This window comes from Ambystoma mexicanum, chromosome 5p, assembly GCF_040938575.1.
Source record: "Ambystoma mexicanum isolate Mex_15411 chromosome 5p, UKY_AmexF1_1, whole genome shotgun sequence".
NCBI classification, from domain to species: Eukaryota; Metazoa; Chordata; class Amphibia; order Caudata; family Ambystomatidae; genus Ambystoma; species Ambystoma mexicanum.
Window position 1 is genome coordinate 308963073 of NC_090930.1, and position 19253 is coordinate 308982325.

Here is a 19253-nt window from a genome sequence, read left to right on the forward strand (position 1 = left end):
AAAGACCAATCGTCTTGAACCTTGGTGGCAAAACAACAAAGATATTGTTCCAGGGTTTGATTTACTCGTTCCGTTGCCCCATTGGTTTGTGGATGATAGCCTGAAGAAAGGGCACGTTGGATTCCTAGAACACGACAGAGATGTTTCCAGAATTGTGAAATATATTGAGGTCCCCGATCCGAAATAATCTTGGAAGGGAGACCATGAAGACGAAAAATATGTTCCAGGAAAATTCCAGCAAGTTCTGAGGAAGATGGTAGTTTATACAATGGTGTAAAATGAGCTAGATGAGTGAACAAGTCAATGGTTACCATGATGGTTGTATATCCTCGGGAAGGTGGTAATTCAACAATGAAGTCAGTGGCAATAACTTCCCAGGGTCTGGTTGGCAACGTAGGTTGTAGAAGCAGACCCGCCGGCCTCTGATTATCATATTTGTTCTGACTACAAATTGCACAGGTCCTGATGTATTGAACTACACTGGACTTCATCCCTGGCCACCAGAACTGTCTTTGTATAAGACGGAAGGTGTTGGTTACCCCTCGATGGCCGGAGTGAAGAGTATCATGGCATAGATTCATTACCTTCTGTTGAAGTTCTTTTGTCGGAATGACCACTGAATTATTCTTGAATAAATATCCTTCCTTGATTGTCAAACGCCAGGGATTTTTCTCGGATATGTCCTTCCAGAGTTCAGATGATTGAGTCTGTACTCTGATTTCTTCCAGGAGATTGATCGCTTGAGCTACAAAGATTGTAGGTGGAAACATTTTAGGATAGATATTATCCTCCAAGGGAACGTAGTCGGGACGCCGAGAAAGGGCATCGGCAATCATGTTTTGCGGTCCAGGAACATGTGAAATTTGAAATTGATATTGAGCAAAGAAGTAGGCCCATCGAGCTTGTCTACTGTTCCTGCACTCCATGGATTGTAGGACCTGAAGATTTCGATGATCAGTACGGACTTGAACTGGATATTTAGCACCCAGGAGTAGATGTCTCCATTTAGTGAAGGCATGACGAATGGCCAATAACTCCTTCTCCAGAACTGAGTAGTGAGTCTCACTGGTAGTCAGGGTCCGTGAAAGGTAAGCAATGGGATGTTCCAACTTATCATCGGATTCTTGTTTTAAAACTGCTCCTATGGCGTAATTGGAGGCATCTGTTTCCACTAGAAAAGAACGATTTATGTCAGGTTGGGCCAGGATGGGGGCCTGAGTGAATTCTTTTTTCAAGCGTTGGAATGCCTTGTCTTGTGGTATAGACCAGTTGAATGGAACGTCTTTCTTCAGGAGATTAACAATGGGTTGAACAATCTCGGAAAAGGTGGGAATGAATTTCCGGTAGAAGTTGGCAAGCCCCAGGAAGGATTGTATTTGCTTTACAGATGTTGGGGCGGGCCAAGCCAGTATGGCCTTCACCATTGAAGGATCCATACTAATTCCTTCTGAACTAAGGACAAACCCCAGATAGTGAACTGATGTAGCATGAAACAAACATTTTTCTGGTTTGGCTAAGAGTTGATTTTCACGGAGACGTTGAAGTACTGCCTTTACATGTTCTTCATGTTTCAAGGAATCCTTTGAGAAGATCAATATGTCATCCAGATGGACGATAACATTGAGAAATAACATGTCAGAGAACACCCTATCCATAAAACGCTGGAAGACTGCGGGAGCATTAGTGAGACCAAAGGGCATGACTAGGTATTCAAAGTGACCAAAGGGTGTTCTAAAGGCTGTTTTCCATTCGTCTCCTTCCCGGATACGGATCAAATGGTAAGCACCTCGGAGATCCAGTTTCGTGAATATCACTGCACCTCTCACAGCTTCAAGGATATCCGAGATCAGGGGTAGTGGGTATCTGTCTTTCAGGGTGTGTTGATTTAGGCCCCGATAGTCCAGGAAAGGTCTGAGCTCTTTGGTATCCTTTTTAGGAACGAAGAACAATGAAGCACCAGCTGGTGATTTTGAAGGTTTTATGGTGCCATTCTCAAGATTAGTGTCTAGGTATTCCCGGAGGGCTCTCTTTTCTGGTTCTGAAAGGATAAACATCCTGCCAAAGGGAATCACTGCTGAGGGTTCAGTATCTATGGCACAGTCTTCGGGTCTATGTGGAGGTAAGGCTCGAACGATGGCAGTAGAGAATACATCAGCATACCCTTGATAGATCTCTGGAACTTGTACAATATTGGAAACCATGAGTGGTGTCTCTGGACACCTTGGTGGACTTTTAGGGGCTGTGACTGAGGTATCCAGGTTTAAACAATGGTTCATACAGAACTCCGAGCCCAGGAATAAGGATCCGGCTGTCCAGTTGATATATGGATTGTGCCTTTGTAACCAGGGCATGCCCAAAACCAAGGGGTAATGGGCTGATTTTATAATGTCAAACACAATTCTTTCTTGATGATGATTTATGGAAAGATGGATCTCCCTTGTTTGCAGACGTATGGGTCCTGAGGAAAGAGGTCTTCCGTCAATCGCTTCCACTGGCTGTGAAAAACTTCTTGCTTCATACGGAATGTTATGACTTCTGACCCAATCTTGATCAATGAAGACTCCCATTGCTCCGCAATCCACCAAGGCCAATATGGGGTAGACCTTGTCCTTGGATGGCGATAAAAAGGCCTGTAATATCACCAATTTGTTTTGTCCAGGAGAGTTCAAGGATGGAATTGATGTGGAGCAAACATCGCTCTCCCGAAACCTTGCTCCATTTAGGATCGGGAGCTGGCGTTTCCCGAGCGTCGGGGAGGAGCCAGAGGACATTCTTTAACTAGATGTTTATCTGAGGCACAATACATGCATAAGCCTGTGTGTATTCTTCTTAACCTTTCCTGCAGGGAAATTGGTCCACGAAAGGCTCCAAGTTGCATGGGTTCAGAATCAGTGCTCGGACTCTTGGCAGATTCTGTCCTTGTAGTATTCTCTAGGGAGTATCTTTGAATTGATACTTTATTCTTTTTCTTTTCGGCCTTTCTTTCTTGGATTCTAAAGTCTATTTGCATAGACAAGTCTAGGAGGGCCTGGAATGAACTAGGACGTGCCACCCTGGCTAGCTCGTCCTTAATCTCTTCATTTAGACCTCTGCGAAACAAAGTAAAACTGGCTTCCAGGGGCCAGTCCGCCTCTTTGGCTAGCTGTTTGAATCTGGTAACATAGGTCAACATGTCTTGGGATCCTTGTTGGAAGTCAAGTAGCTTTTCTTGAGCACTGTGAACCAGCTCTGGTCGTTCGAACATGGTCTTGAGTTCCGCAATGAACCCTTCATAATCATCCAGGAGAGCATCCCCTGAATTGAGTAATGGAGTGGCTCATGTAAGGGCATTACCGGAAAGATGCGATACTATGAAGCCCACCTTAGCCCTAGGAGTTGTGAAATAGTAGGGCTTAAAGGTAAAATGTACCAAACAAGAATCCAGGAATCCACGTAAGGTCTTTGTTGAACCATCGTATTTATCAACCACTCCTCCCAATAATACGCTGTCCTTGTTCGCGGAGTCGCGTGACAAGACGAGCTGTCTTAGCGCCGCATTCTCGGCTTTTATATTCTGCATCTCTGTGGAAAGTTCTTGCATTCCGCGCATCAGGTCCTGAATAGCATTCTCCATGGTAGAATCCGTATTGATCGTTCGGCGTCTCAAACTGTCATAAATCTCCCCCCGTCTCACCTGTGATCGGGATCTCCCTTGTTTGGCCGCAGGACTCTTCCTGTGGGTGGTTCGGGTCTTGAATAGGCTCGCGCGAGCCTCGTCAGGTTGCAGAGCGCGTTCAGAGTTACGGGAAGTTCGTGGTTCCAGGGTGTCCAGGATTAGCGATAAACAAGCAATGTAGGGGGGAAGTCCAGGAACAGGAAAAAAGGCAAGGAAGGAAGTATGAGGATCAAGGAATCAAATGTAGAGAGCAAACACACGTCGGGTCACTATCGAAGATAGTGTTGAGACGCGCGGACCCGCAGGGGCGTGACCAATTTATAGTATGTGCTACGATGTGAAAGCTAGTGCGTAGCACGGAGCTTGGTACGGCCATGTTGGGAGGAACAAGGAGTACAAGCCCTTTGTGACAATGACCATGAGGTCCAGAAGGGGCAATTTCGCTGGGTCATGACCGTTGTAGAGGTAAGGTTAGCCGATAGCCATGGATAGATCTCATGAAGGAACTTTCTTGCCTGGTCTTGCGGTTCTCCTCTCGTTGGAATAGGTTACTTTCTGTGCAGATCGCTGATCACTGGAGCGTGGTTCAAAGAAGCAGCCGGTTTGTTCCTTTTCTCCTCTGTGCCATGATCAAGCTCTGCAACAACGGCCAGAACCAGCAAGATCACAGTAGAGACGGCTTCAGGCTGATATCCTGCGAGGCCCCTGCAATGCCATTAACACTGGCCTGCACCCTTCACGCTCTCAGGCACCTCTAACTACTGCTGGGGGTGTTGGTGGGACAGGTACTCAGTCTCTTGCCATTACACTGCATGCATCTGAAGGAAACCCACCCAAGCTTGTCTGGGACCTTAAGAAGACACAATGCCAACTTCAAAAGAAACCATTTTGTAAGGTTACATTGCTTTTTGGAAACTGTGCAGCAAGTTTGTTTTTGGTGCTGTTTCCAAGTACATCTCTCCCACGCTGTCGCAAGTCAAGATTGGATGGGTTACCCAGGCCTCATTTTAGCCAGTTGCATTTGGGTACTTATAGTTTTGCTTTTCTCTCATTGTAATTGCAGGACTTCAAGTCCTGAAGTGTAGAAAAGAAATCAGGGCTAGGTTGACCTTTGATAATTGTCAGCTCTACTGTTCTTTTGTTCCCAAATTGATGTTGCAGAGTATCATGGAAGTAGTTCACCAGTCGTAGTTTTGTATTTTCGTACTTTTAGTTTTGATTTTACTACAGCCCAAAAATTAAGCATGATGAGGGTAGAAATGATTTGTTAATGTATAGAGCGTTTTCTGCAAAGTGCTGTATATAGAACATTTTAACTACAATTATAACCCAACGGATGTTGGAACTATTTTATTGACCTCAGAAGGATGACATGCTGAGTTGGCCGTGCCAGGATTCAAACCTGTGACCTTCAGATCACACACAGATGACAGCAGTGTGCACTGAACAGGCTGATCTATTTAACTGACCATCACACTTTAGGATCAGATCATAATGAACCTACCTAGATATTGATGCATTAACTGTGCAGTTTCTCGACAGCATCAAAAGGCAATTCTGTTACCATAGAGGGGCACGTGATGGCTCGCTGATACAAGGAAAAAAACCAACCATCAAAGGCTTCAGAAGGGAACACAGACACTCCTTCCGTTTTGCATTAACAAGAATATTGTATGCTCAGTCCTAGAGACGCTTCTTCAAGGAAACGAAAACTGCAGTGAACTCAGAGTGTAGAAATCACCATTAAAACGCTGTAGGACAGCAGCTCCGGTTGAACAAGCTCTGATAGAGAAAGCCGAGAGCAATTGGGCAGGAGCTCCCGCTGCTACTTCTAAATCTGGGTGCTGCCTCAACCTAACTCTGGAAGTTTTGGGGATTGGAGGATCAGTAGCCATATGTTTGAGTAGCTCGATAGAAGGCGTTTTGGGAGATGCAGTTTCGTGCTGCAGAGCATCAGGAAATTTGAGCCGTGCATATTCCGACCTCAGAACCTCTAAGGGGATGATTACAGTTAATTGTAGGAGACACTGTTGTTGGCTGCATGTTGTCAAGTATCACATGATCAGGAAGATTTAAAATTTCAGATTCTGATTCCAGGCTTTATAGTAGACTATTATAGTGCACAACAGAAATGTTATTTTAATTTTATTTTATTGTTTAAAGTGCAGACCTAGCTCCATTGGGATTAATTAGTCCATGGTCAGGTGTTGTTGAAAAAGCCATGTTTTGAGAGATTTGTAAATCTGGAGAATTGTGTGGATGGAGTTCCAGAGAGTGGGTGCATGACGAGAGAAGGATTGTTTGCGGCTCCTTTATTTGCGGATGAGTTGTTATTAAAGCCGGTTAGTCGGTTTGCTGCATGAGGAGCATGTGCTACCAGGTATTTGGAGCTTAGCCATTAGCTATCATAATAATAAAAATAATAATAATAATAATAATAATAATATTAATAATGACGGTGTGCTACTCGTGCCTGCTTTTTAGACAATACATGTAGTCTTAAACAGTATCCTTACCTGTAGAGGAAGCCAATGTAGTTTGCAGAGGACAAGGTTGTTTTGGTCAAATTACAGAGCACTAAGAGTAGTAAGATGTGATGCAGCGTGGTGGACAGATTTTAGGGGAGCCAACTGATCAGCTTGGAGCCCCATCAGGAGAGCATTTCCCCCTTTGATGTGCAAGACCACAACAGTGTGCATTATGGTCCAGAAGTCCTGGGACAGGATGAAGGGTTTTATTTTGAGAAGGGTTGAGATTTGGAACAAATCCTTTTGGGCCTTCTTGGCTATGTGTTTCTGGAAGGACGGGCTGTCAATGGTGAAGCATAAGGAATTTGCTTATTTGTGGCCCTTTTAGGCCCATATGCTTGAGCCATTGGTGGACAAATTGTTGTTTAGTGGGCTGACCGATGAGGACGAATTTGGACTTGGATGGGTTAAGTTTGAGATAGGCAGTTGACATCCAGGACTGGATGATAGCTAGGCAATCGCGGACACTCTCCTGTACAACTGAGCATCTTCCGTGTATTGATGGATGGCTATATTGGGATATTTGAGGAGGCGCCTAGAGGATCCATGTAAAGGTTAAAAGGGATTGGTGAGAGGATGGAGCCTTCAGGGACTCTGCAGGAGACTGGGAGTTGGTTAGAATTCAAATAGTTCATCTGGATGGCCTGTTGTCTGCCTGAGAGGTTGGAGGTAAACCAATTCAGGACAATGCCAGAAAATCCCATCCTGTCAGAAAGCAGGGGAAAGAGGATGCGGTGGTCGTCAGTGTCAAATTCAGCTGAGAGGTCAAAGAGTATGAAAAGGCACTTGTTGCCCTTATCCATGATTTGGTGGGCATCATCCACCACCTGGATGGTGGCTGTCCCAAAACCACCCTTGGGGCGAGCCCTGACTTATACTCACTTAGGCGGTGAAGTTGTTTGATTTTTGTACAGCTACTACATTTTCCATGATTTTACCTATGAACGGGAGGTTTGTAATAGGCCAGTACTTGGCCATGTCTTCTGGGTCTAGGGTTGTTTTTTTTTATAAAAAAGAGGTTGTATGAGACCAGTCTTGGAGGTGTCTGGGAATGGCCCTTATGTGAGGCTGACATTAATGATGCTGAGGAGCACATTGAGTCCCACTCCCATCAATTGTTTAATAATGGGGGGCAGGATAATATTGTGGGAGTAGAAAGCAGGTTTGAGGGTGGCAAACGTTCTTCTTAGGAGATCCTGGGTAGAGGGAGGCAGAATTTGGTCCAGAAGGGCAGTGTACGTGCTGTCGTGTGGGGTGCACTAATGCTGTGGGAGGTTGATTTGATGATCTCTCAGATTTTGTCTATTTTCTCAGTAAGACATTGTGGAGTTCATCGTATTTTCCCAGAGTTGCTGGTACATCTGGGTTGGGTGAGGGTTTGGCACAATGCTTCACTACTTCAAAGAGGGCTTTGCTCTTGTTAGCGGCTGCCGCGATGGTGGTGGACGAGTAAGCAGCTTTGAGCTTGGTAATCAGAATCCTATGGTTGGAACAGAGAGATTTGAGGTTGATGAGGTCTCTACTGTAACCTTTTTTGCACTACTGTTTCCCTAGGGTTCTAGTGTTTTTCGGAGGCGAGCTCGAAGCTGTACAATGGGGCGGATGGTTTGGTCTTAGCATGGCTTTTTTTTAGGAGGGCATGAGTGTCCGCCAGTTTCGCAGCAGAGCTGTTGAATAATTCTAGGAGGACCGGGATATTTTGAATATGCAGTGCTGAATGAGGGCGCGTTTAGTCTTGACATTTGTGGGTCGTAGTTGAATTGGTGACCGATAGTGGGATGGCTGTATGGTCAGACCAGTTGAGTGGGATAGGGTCTGTTCAGGCGATGAGGGGAGGATGATGTGAAGCCTAAACTAGGGTATTGACTTTGTCATCATCATCATCATATGCTTTATTTCGCCGTAGCCATAAAAGCAAATACAAATACATCACAGATAAAAAGTACACCACAAATAAAATCAATTAGTTTACATCATGTCGAATATAAAACATAAAAACACATCGTAAAGCAGCAGATACTGCTAAACCGTGATAGCTTCTGGAAGTGCACTCATGCTGATAAGGCATTAGAACTCACATCTGAATAAAGTGCACATGTGCATATTAAGACATATGTCTCAGTAATCCAATTAATCACTTTTAAGCAGTACACACAAAGGGATTCAATCCCATTAGTTAATCAGTTAATTTACATCCTATCAAATATGAAACATTAGAAAACATTAGAAAACACATTGAGAAGCAGCAAACAGTAGTAGCATCTAAGAGTACTCTCATGCTGATAAAACATTAGAATTCATATTACCCGGCCCGCGGAAGCTGCCATGTAGTTATGGTTAAGTTTCTAACCTCATTAATTCTCATCCTGGGCCAGACAAACACATTATCGAAACTAAGCCCCCAATACAACAACTTCAACATAGACAACTCAACCATCTCCGTATCATCCTCTGTCAAGACTCTAGGTGTTCACATTGATGCAAATCTATCGATGAACAAACAAGTCAGCACCATAGCCTCTGCATCAGCGTTCAGCACCAAACTCATCAATGCCATTAAACCCTAACTATCCACCCCCAACCGCTTGGCCATAGCTAGAGCAACTATAGGAGCCACACTCGATTATTGCAACGCCCTTCTAGCTGGCACCTCCGCCAAAAACATTCACAGACTGCAAACCACACAAAACAATGCCCTCAGAGCCGCCATGAGCATCCCTAGAAGAGACCATATATCCCCCGCCAGACGTGAAGCACGGTGGCTCCAGGTCAAAGACCTTATTACTCTGAAAATCCTCACCATCACTCACAGGTGCATCAACAAAACCGCTCCAGCATACCTATCTGAAGCAATATCAAGGACCACATCCACTCGCCCCACCAGAGCTCAGTACACCAACCAGCTACACATACCACGCATAAAGAGAGCCACAGCTGGAGGTCTAGGCTTCTCCTATATTGCACTGAAACTCTGGAACTCACTCCCTGCCACCCTTAGAGCTGAAACTTCCATCTCTGTCTTCTGCAACAACCTCAAGGCCACTCTCCTCAACTAGCAAGTGGAGGACTGCCTCCTCCACTTCTGCCATGTATATTGTAATATAACACAAATGTAATATAACTATATTGTAACCTGTATATATACTGCTAATGACTATGTAACTATATTGCAACCTGTATATATATTGCTAATGACCATGTAACTAAGTAACTAAGCTTTGTACTGTAACAAGTGCCACAATGTCCTTGGGCTGTTGTGCGCTATATAAATACGAATAAAACAAACAAACAAAACAAATAGGAAGAGCACTTTTTCGGCATCCTATAACTTCGCTCCCCCTGGACCAAACTTTGCCAAAAAAGTATATGGCCAGCTCTGAATTTGGCCGAGGTTTCGTGATCGGGGGTGGAATTATGAGGGGGGGTCCCACATTTTTTTTTTCCCCCATAGACTGAATGGGGAAAAACTTTACACGCGGCTACAGGCCGAACGGCTGGATGGATTTTCGGCAGATTTGCGGCAGGAGTGGGGCTTGCGGCAGAAAGCGTGCTTTTGTGTGTTTGGTGGAAATACGACCAGTACTTTTTTTGCAAATTATTGAAATGAATGTCCCAAAAAATTAGTGATATATGGGTCCACTCCGCCGACCCATTTCCCTGTTCGCTCTGCGGACTGAAGTGTCATTGGCCTGCGGTACGCCGTGATGTCGGCAAACGTTGGACACAGCCGGTGGTTGGCTGGAGGGAAGCGTGCTGTGTGTCAACGTTTTTGGTGTATCGGAGGACAGTGCGGCAGCGGAAGGGTGTGGAAAATGTACCATACAGCATGTGTTGACGGAAAGAAGGGAGGCAACAGGTGGGGGAGGGAGAAGTGGTTCATGTGAAATATGTGTGTAGGTGGAAAAAGACGGAGGAGTGCCTGTAGTGTTTGCGCGTACTGCGTGAAGTCACGGGTACCTACACAGGCGAGTACTTTGTATGGTGGCATGCATGGGTTAATGAACTTGTGTTTGGTCCGTGGAAGGATTACAATATTGGCTGCATGGTAGTGTTGCGAACCCAAACATGCAGGCATGGCAGCTCACTTGTTCTGCTCTATTGAGTCTGAAATGTGCTCCAAACCCATTCTTTACAGGTCACCACCCTGTCACGATCCATGCCCCTGACCCCTCTGAAAGGGGCCCCTAGGGGTCCCTCATGTCTATGGAAACAAGGCAAGTCACCACACACGATAGATACACCAGACACGAGGTTGTATTCCCAAAGCTAGGGTTTATTGCAAAGCATATAGTCTCAGTTGGCCAACTTGGTCTCACGCCCCGCGACGTGTATCTCTAGCGCTCAAGGGACGCAACAGAGTGAATTACGTACATCTGTTACATATATACAAAATGAATATCATACAATCAGCTATGACATGTTTAACACCCCCCTTTATTGGGTTTCTTTGAACTTGGTGTGATGATGGACACTTTCGACAATTATGACACTTATGACACCTTCAAATATCTATTCTAATAACAATATGCAATTTTGCAAGTGCTGAGGCATCTTTTAGTTGAACAGAACACAATGCTTCTGTTCTTGGAAGCGAGCTACATATGGGGGAAGAGTCACATTCCAGACCTTGCTATCCATGAGGTGCTATTCGTGTCATGGGAGCCGACACGCTCTACAGGGCTTGGTAAAGGGGGGGCCGTAAGAAGAGCATAATTCAAGCCTTTAGCTGCTTTATTCTAACATATTCTACCATATAACAAGACTGGCTGGCAGCTGTGAAATGATTATATGCCCCGCGGCTCTGCTTTAAGGCTACATTTGGGAGGGAGCCGGGCATTCCTTCCTGGCGCTGCCTACGTTGTGTTTCAATGAACTCTTATTAGCCTCGCAGCCCTGCGGCCTTGTCCTTTCACATTCAGACAACAATATTAACAGTCGAGCAGTGTAAGCAGAAAATGTGCTGCGAAGCAATAAGAACAGAAAGCAATGAGCAATTGTTAGAACACAAAATGGCGATCCTTGTTACATCAAAATGGCCGTTCATTGGTAAACCTGGAAACCTGTACTTCTATCGTATCGTGCATGAGACGGTTGGCCCATGGCCACCAAAATACGTTTGCCGTCAATCATGAGAGGTATCCATTTTTCTAGACTGACAAACCCTCCTTTGGCCGTATGCCAAACGTCTCATTCATTTATTGTATCCTCCTCTGATGACGACAAGTCTAAAGCACTTATGTCTGAGTTTTGCATGCTACTATAAGCATCATCATCTTCATTATTATCTATAGCCATTAATTCTTTCACTGTTTTCATTTCATTTGTGTCTCTGTCATCCCAGCCATAAGTTTGTTTTCTTCTTGTTATCATATGCATGCATCCCTTCGTACATCCCTCAGTTACCTCAGTGCAAACTAACGGTAGGCAGTGTATGCAACAACAGCACGTTATGAATATTCCAAACACCACTACTAATATCGAGATCAACTTCCATCCCCAAGAACACAGTTTTCCCCAAAACCAGGACTATATTCCCCAGCTCCCTTCTCCAGTAAGGAGTTCGGAGCTTAGGACATGCATTTTCTTTATTGCTTCAAAAATCGTAGGGGAATAGTCATCTACAAATACACAGCAAGCTGATCCCACAATCTTGCAATTTCCCCCACGATCAACCAGGATCACATCGGGAGCCATTCTATTTTGCAGTGTCATTAACCTAATTCCTTTTTCTTCCAACGACATGTTGAATAGTATATCTGTCGTGTTTATGGTATCTTTTAGTATTCTGGAAAGCTGCCTTATGTTATAGGAGTTCACTATCTGGGACAAGAATGGAATGAATGATTTTGCTACGTCAGTCGCTATCAAAACACCTTCGCTACTCCTTTTGGTTCTAGATCTGGATAGCCTGGCAATGTCTGCTGTTTCTAAGAGGAACACTCCTGGGAACAGTAGACCTAGGTAACATGTACCTCCCCAGTTTCTGGGCAACCAAGGATATGCCTTCTCTCCACATATAAAATAAACTGGATCTCGTTCTATTTCCCATTTTAATACCACTGTATTCATGCATCCAGTAAATGTTCCGACTGAATAGGAGCCTTTCTTTTTTAGACAAAAAGGGACAGTTCTCGGGTTATAATTCACTGTGTAAGAAAGGGGAACTGCATCTTTGTTTCCGTCTGTTCTTACTCGATACGTGATCACAGATGTTTTAACTGGTGGGGACAGTCTATCTTGTCTATTTTTTCGTGTTATTTTTTCGCATACTTTTCCTCGTAGGTTCTGGGGTCATCACTTGTGCTTTATGGAATATGGAACAACGCACAGGCCTCATAATTATTTCCTCAAACTCATTCATGTTTGTTCTGTCTAATTGACCCGTACCACTCTTATTCCATTTTCCATAGGACATTGCACTCAAAGATGCACTACATGCAGAACTTAATGGTAATGGCTGTACATACCAACCTATTCCTTTCCCAGCATGCTGCGGTAAATGGGCACATGCCCAGCAATTTGTTTTCTTTAGAATTGCATGTGTCATATTCATAATCAATAACAGCGTATTCTTCCCATACCCTTCCCTGTGTCTTTCTTCCATTGGGGACAAGGTATAAGTAATCACCTGAACCGGGCTTTCAGTAGTGGATATATTAACTATTGGTAAAAACATTCCCAATGGGTGTATTGATTCCACATACCATAATACTAAGGCTGTCGTTATTGGTGCTACCACACTCATGAAGCACATGATTATTGTCAGTGCCAGCATACAATTCTTTTTACCATGCGTTTTCCTTAAGCTTACAGTCTTTACAATCAACTTATTCTCAGCAGTGGTGCAGGAGGAGGCTGAAACCGGTCCCGACATGTTTCTCATCGTCCTTCTTCTTCCTTATTAGAGTTCGTCGTGGATATCTCTCTTCGTTGCACTTGCTCTGATGTCAATAAGTTCAACGGAATTGTCAGAGTTCAGTTCTGCCAGTCCTTTATAGCCTGAATTTACTTATTTGTTTTTCGGCAAGATCACTTGTCCTTTCTCATACTGCTCAGAGGATTTTTGATCAGTTATCTATTGCCTTAGTACCATGTGCGCCTAGCTTGTCCGCTCTGGTTCCAGACACATGTACTTTTTATTATCGCACAGAGGAGCCGCAAGTCTTGAATTGTTCGACTTGCACAATTCTCACGCTTCTCTCCTCTACACCTCTAGTTCCTTCTCCATCCATGAGTGGAACCAGAGGTTAACATAGGAACCAAAGAACTGTGGATCACTTTGTCTTTCGAGGCCGTAAATCATATCGCCTCACTCCTGGTATTGTGTGATCCGTGAACAGTGCTGGTGCACTTCCAGATCCAGGCTCAAAGTCAGCCTGTGGCGCTACTGTAGGTGCTGGTGTGCACCGCGCCAGTGATGCAGATGCGGTCTTTGGCGTGCTGGCAAGTGCTGGTGGGCGCCAAAGGGGTACACGTTTAGTGTCTGTCGGTATTTGCAATGCAGATTTTGTGTCAGCCAACAGTGATGTATATTCTGTTGGGCAACGTTGGGGCACTCTTTGCCCTTCCCTCTTCTTGGCAATCGTTTCAGGCTTTGTTTCGAGTTTCACTTCTCGCTCGGGCAGATTTGGTGGCAGGTTACTGGCAACAGTTTCTTTCGTTCCTGGGACCGCTGTCTCTTTCCGGTCGTCTGGGTCAGGCAAGTCTTTCAGCAAAGTTGGAATCTTTTTGGCATGGGTGGCATGGATCCATGACTTCCGTCCATCCACCCGTATCTCCGTCTGCATTGCCAAGAGTACTTGATAGGGGCTGCGCCACCTGGGTGCTAACGATGATTTTCTTTCAAAAAATTTTAGCAGCACCCAGTCGCCTGGCTCCAGCACGTGCCCCGGACCGGTGTATCTCACTGGTAGAGCCTCCTGCACCTACTGATGAATCAAACGCAATTTCTGCATTAAAAGGCCACAATAAGTACTAAGCACAGGATGTTCTACCTCGCTAAGTCGTTTTGGCTGAGGTGCGCACCAAACATTTGCCGGCCTCCCCATTACGATTTCTTACGGGGAGAGCCCAGTTCTATCCTGTACAGACGTACGCATGCATAATAGCGCTATTGGTAATGCATCCACCCAACTCAACTTGCTTCCTGCACATATCTTGCTTATTTTTGACTTGAGAATCCCGTTGTGCCGCTCCACAAGACCGGCCGAACTCGGATGCCTTGAACTATGAAATCTCTTATCAATCTGAAGACCCGCACATATCTGTAACACCACTGCGCCCACAAAATGTGCACCATTATCTGACCATAGGACACGGTGCAAGCCAAAACGGGAAAAATATTCTTTAAGCATTACTTTTGCCGTGCTTATTGCTGTGCAATCTTTTAAGGGATATGCCTCCACCCACTTGCTGAATGCACAGATCACCACTAAGACATATTTCAAGTTTTGGCATCTCTCCATCTCTATGAAATCAAAATGGATTACCTCAAAAGGCATAGAGGGCGGGCCAAAACTGCCTATTGGAGTCACTGTTCCCTTACCTACATTGTGTTGTAAACACGTGATACAGTTCCGCACCAACCTCTCTGCATTCTTTTCTTCTTTATGTTTACATTCTGCCATACTGTAGATAGGTGCTGTATTATCTTTTTCGCACAGATGTGAGTAGGGCTGTGGGCCATTGTGACCATTGCAGTCACATAAGAATTTGACAACATCCAGTTTCTAGTTCCCTTGTCCACCCAACAACCCTTCAGATCTAACTCAGCAGAGCTCTTTTCCCACCCTTGTATTTCATCGGCCGTGGCTTCGGCCTGCATTTCTTTGAAAGTGGCAATTCCATCTTCTATCATAAAGGGTACTTCCTCGGTCTGGACGGTCATCATCTTATATTTAAATCAGTGGCAATTTGTTTCGCAATTCTGTCTGCAAACGCGTTTCCCTCTCCTACTTTGCATGTTACCTTTTTATGTGCCTTGCATTTCACTATTGCTAGGTGCTTTGGAAACGTGAGTGCAGATAGTAATCGTACAATCAAAGGGCCATGTTGAATTCTGGCACCATGTGATGTCAAGAACTTATCTCAGACCAGAGTCGACCAAAGTTATGAACCACCCCAAAAGCAGACTGACTATCAGTATATATATTCACATTCAAATTTTCAGAAATCTCGCAGGCTCTGGTCAATGCTATTATCTCTGCGGCTTGTGCCGAGTTGTAGGAGATTCTTTTGCTTTCTACAACGCTCTCTAGGGTAGTGATAGCGTAGGCGGCAGTTGTCGTGCCATCAGGTCATTTAAAACAAGAGCCGTTACAAAATAACTCTCCATCTGGCTCTTTTTTTGGGGTGTCACTTAAATCAACTCTCCCCTTCGTTTCTTCCTCAGTGACCATTAAGCAATCATGGGGGGGTGATTCGTTGTCACCAATTTCTTTTATGGGTAGTGCCATTAATTCTGCAGGATTCAAAGTGTTACACCTCATAATTTGGATATGGGGCACGAACAAGATAATCTCATATCTTGTCAATCTAGCAGAGGTGAGGTGTTGCGTCTGTGTCCTATTTAATAGAACGTCTATGGCATGTGGCACCATCAGAATTAAAGTATGCCCCAATACCATTCCTTCCGTTTGTTTCACCGACGCAGCAGCCGCCGCGACAGATCGCAAACATCGTGGTAGTGCGCACGCTACAGGGTCCAGTGCGGAAGAGAAATAGCCACACAGCCTATTTCTTCCACCTTGTTCCTGTGTCAAAACCGCCAATGCACATCCTTCACTTTCACACACAAACAGTCTAAAAACCTTTTCATAATTTGGTGTGCCCAAAACTGGAGCAGAACATAATGCAGTTTTCAATTGATCAAATGCTCTCTGACATTCCTCATCCCACTGTAAAGGCATACCTGCATCCTTTCTAGTCAAATTCACCATCGGTTTCACAATTAACGCAAAATTATCGATCCATTGTCGGCAATACAAAGCCATGCCTATTATGGCTCTAACTCCTTTCTGTGTCTTTGGAATAGACATACAAGAAATACTTTCTATACGTTCTGGCGTGAGCCTTCTCCCCTCTTTCAAAAGTAGGAAGCCCAAATAAGCTACCTCCTTGCGATTATATTGAAACTTCTTCATACTAGCTTTATGGCTATGTGCCGCTAGGTGTGACAGTAGTAATACAGTGCTTACTTTACAAATCTCTTCTGTGTCAGCAGCTAACAACAGATCATCTATGTATTGCAAGAGTACGCAACCCATTGGTAATTCTAGCATGTCTAGCTGATCTATTAACGCTCTACTGTAAATACTCTGACTTTCCGTGTATCCTTGCGGAATCCGCGTAAATGTAAATGATCATCCTCCTAATGTGAACGCTAACAAATATCTGCTGTCCTTGTCCACCAGAATGCTAAAGAACGCATTTTTTAGATCAACTACACTAAAGTATTCTGCTGAGACAGGTATCATTGTCAATATTGTAGTGACATGCGGGACTAAAGGAAATTGTGGATCTACTACTTTGTTTAGCGCGCGCAAATCAATTATGCAACAATATGGTACTTCATTGCCTCCTTTTTTATAAACTGGAAGAATCGGGCTGTTGCCTGTACTGCCTGAAATTTCTTCAATCACCCCTATTTTCACCAAATCTGTAACAATACTCTTCAATCCTTTCTCACCTTCAGCCGAAATTCTGTATTGGGGAATTCGCGGTAGTGTAACACCCTCTTTCAAAAGCATCTTTATTGGCTCTATTTTCAAGCATCCTACATCGTTGTCATGCATTGCCCATATACAGGTTGGCACTTTACTTAGTTCTCCTGGTAAAGTTTCAGACATGAATTCTGACACAGGGGCATCCTGTGGCCAAATCGTCAGGAACACCCCGTCTGCCGTGCAATGTATATCTGAACCTAACTTGTTCAACAAATTTAATCCCAACAGGTTCTCCCCACAATTTTCTGTTAAAAGGAAAGGACAATGTTCAGTGAATGGTCCTATAGTAACTGGGACTGGTTGGGACACTGGGTTTATGACTGGTGTACCTGCGAACCCTACAGAAACATTCTTTTGCCATGACAGTGGTATATCCGGAACCAAGTGATGGTCTATTGAACACTTTTGCGCTCCTGTATCTACAAGGAAGCGGCGCTGCTCATTCCGGATTCTCATTTCTACGTAGGGTCCTCTCTGATTCACGGGAATAGACACTGGTTCCGACCCCTGTCCTGGGCTGTCCTATTGGGGAAATAACACATCGTCCGATGTGTAATCATTACTATTACTGTAATACGTATTTGGCTGTGTATCGAAAACGTTCCCACTCTTCCCTCTATTTTCCCCACTCTGGTTTCCATACTGTTGGTTTTGCTAACCCTGACTCTGGTTAGGAGCACTTTGGTTTTGGGCTTGGTTTTTATTACCTCCATTATTTTGTTGCTGTTGCAAACTATTCCTATTTGGTCCATTCGCTCCTTGGTGCCCTCTGTGCTGTCTTCTCTGACCAGACCTATTTCTATTCTGCAGATGTGGACATTGCGCTCGCCAGTGTCCTTCCTCCTTACAGTACGCACATTGATTTGGTCCCAATGGCCCCCCTTGCATATTCAAATTACTAGTTCCTTGTGCATTCCCTCTCCCTCTATTATGTCCTGCTACTTGCTGTAGTAGCACCCGTGTTTTCAGATTTACCCTATCCTTCACCTCTTTTTCTTTCTCCGCAGTCACTCTGTTCTCATAATATTGGGCCATGTCTAATACTTTTCCCAGCGTTTTTGCTTGCCATGCACTCTCTGATGTCATTATTAGGTTCTGGTTTGGAAGTTTTAGCCCCCTCACATATTTGTCAAAAAATAACCTCTTTCCCGCTTCCGAGCTCACATCCTGCCCACTGAACTCTGTAAATACTTCTTCAAACCTATTAAAATAATCTGTAGCTAACTCATCTTTGCCTTGTACACATGCAGTCAATTTGTCCCATTGAATTCTTTTCTCTGGGACAATTTCTTTTAATTTCTGTACTATGCGTGCTGGTAATGCTACTAGGTTCGCTCCCGGTGTTCCTCCAACCGCTTTATTCCTGTCTTCTATTACCAAATCTGCCCATGTGGCGCCAAAGGTCGTTACGTCATCCACCTTTCTTATTTGCTTCCATATGTCTGTTGGCAGGATCACTGGGAATATCAGGTCTATGTCACCCATGGTAAGCCTGGATGATTGCAGGCAGGACTCTACTTCCTTGTAAAACCCTGCAGGATTCTTTCTTATATCGGGAATCGTCTGTTTTATGTTGTTCACCTCCTGTCTGGAAAAGGGGACATGCACATATTGGGCGGTATAATGGGCTGGTGTTACCTGCGCCGCTACGGTGCCCGCTGCGGGAATCTCTACTTTGGGCACAAAGGTAGGTGGGAACCCTCTCATAGGAAATGCCGCACTCACTGTCCCTCCCCTTCTCTCATGTGCAACAATATTCCCAGATCAAGCGATAGGGCTGTTTCTCCTGTCCCTCGCTCTAGCGCTCTCTTATATACTGCCATTATTTCGGGTGGGCTGGCCTTGTCGTTTTTTATATCTTTGTCTAGTAAATGTTCAGCCATCGACTGCAGTGCTTTTCTTTTCATGGGCATAGAATATTCATCAAATATCTCATGTATCGCCATTGTGGGGATACTGGGATCCGACATCCATCTAAACGCTTCTCATATACATACTTTCAACTTGTCGCCCCTCTGTACTGACGACATTGAATGTCGTCGTTGTATATACGGCTTTACAGCTTCCTTCCTATGTCTCCCGATATCCTTACCCCTGTACCCAGGTGCAGTAAACATTTCAGCATAATCATTATCTAATTCATTTTTAAGTTCAAAAAGTCCATATACATGGTCTCTCACTTCTTCATCCCTCTCTCTACAGCGTGCTAATGCATTCAAATATAACAATCGCTGCGGTGGTAATTTCCCAATTGACTGTTTCAATCTCTCCACCAAATATTCACCCATACATTCCAACACTACCTGTCTTTCGTTGCTTCTTCGGAAGTCATATATCGAAGCCAAT